This window comes from Pleurodeles waltl, chromosome 1_1 (assembly GCF_031143425.1).
Source record: "Pleurodeles waltl isolate 20211129_DDA chromosome 1_1, aPleWal1.hap1.20221129, whole genome shotgun sequence".
Taxonomy (NCBI): Eukaryota; Metazoa; Chordata; class Amphibia; order Caudata; family Salamandridae; genus Pleurodeles; species Pleurodeles waltl.
Window position 1 is genome coordinate 786,923,283 of NC_090436.1, and position 1,479 is coordinate 786,924,761.

The following is a 1,479-nucleotide window of genomic DNA, read 5'->3' on the forward strand; positions in this document are numbered from 1 at the left end:
GGCTTGTTCCTCGGAGTACTGATTGTTTACTCATGCATTCCAGGAGTAAGTGTACTCCTGGCTTACTCTTGAAATTCATTAGGAAGGCAGCAGTATTTGAACAGTAAGTCAGCAAAAATATTTTGAATCAGGATCATAAAATTCTGTCAAAATTCATAGTCAGAGTTTACAGTTAAGAACCTAAAAAAGCTCTGGTGGTTCAGATGGATCTTTCTTGAAATGTGAGTCTGTCAAAATGTACACAGTTGCTGAAGTCGGACAACTACAGAGGACAGGATGAGGTGTTACAGCCAGAGCTGCCATCTTTGGAACTGGGGAACCGGATTCCAGTCTTTTTTTTGTATCCTCATTGTGAGTTCGCAACGGCCAAGGGTGCGTCTAGGGCAGATCCAGTTACAAACAGCCTCCTCTGCTCCCAAGCCACACAGGGCAAGGCAAAAAACAGTTTCTCCAATCCTCTGTAACCGGTCAGGTAACCACCTAACTCAACGTATCTCCAGTGGAAGGCCTTGAAGAGCTCTTAATCATTGGACAACCCCTACCTAAGATCATCTGGGGTTGCGTGCCTCATCCCAGAGTGTCCAGAATCTATCTCTTTTCTTTCAGGAAGTACTTTGTTCAAGACAACATAAGTTCTTAACTGATCTTTTTACAGTCGTGTATTGTCGGGGACAAGGGGAGGGTCCACTTTATACAAATCTCCCTGCACGCCAAGAGAATTAGCACAAATAGCAGGGATTTTTGGTTGTAACGTAGCTTATGACTCAACTCTACTCCATCGACCACCCCAAAAAAATACCAATGGCAGGCTTACCTTGACTTCAGGAATTAGTGCCTGCGTGATTTCCTTACCCACATCCTGCCAAAACTGATGAAGCATTAGTGTAGGAAGTTGGCTCTGTATATACTATCTCAAAGTGAGAGATGACATCCACAGAGTCCAAGGGTTCCCCTTAGAGGTTGATAGTGGCAAAATTAGATAATACTAAAGCTCTATTTTGTGGTAGTGTGATCGAGCAGTAGGCTTATCAGAGGGTAGTGTTAAGCATTTGATGTACACACACTGGCAATAAATGCGAACACACACTCAAAGACTTAACTCCAGGCCAATAGGTTTTTATATAGAAAAATATTCCTTTCTTAATTTATTTTAGAACCACAAGATTTAGAATTTAGGTAAGTACATAAATTGTAAGGAACTTCACACAGGTAAGTATGGAACTTTGAATTAAAACAGTAATGTACACAGTTTTGGCAAACATGGCAATAAGCTATTTTAAAACTGGACACTGCAAAAATCAACAGTTCCTGGGGGAGGTAAGTAATAGTTTCTCAGGTAAGCAAAGCACTTATAAGTTCAGTCTCCTGGGCATAGGGAGACCACAATTGGGGGTTCAAGGCAACCCCCAACCCTCATCACCAGCAACACAGGGCCTATCAGGTGCAGAGGTCAAAGGAGGGCCCAAATAACCTAGGCGC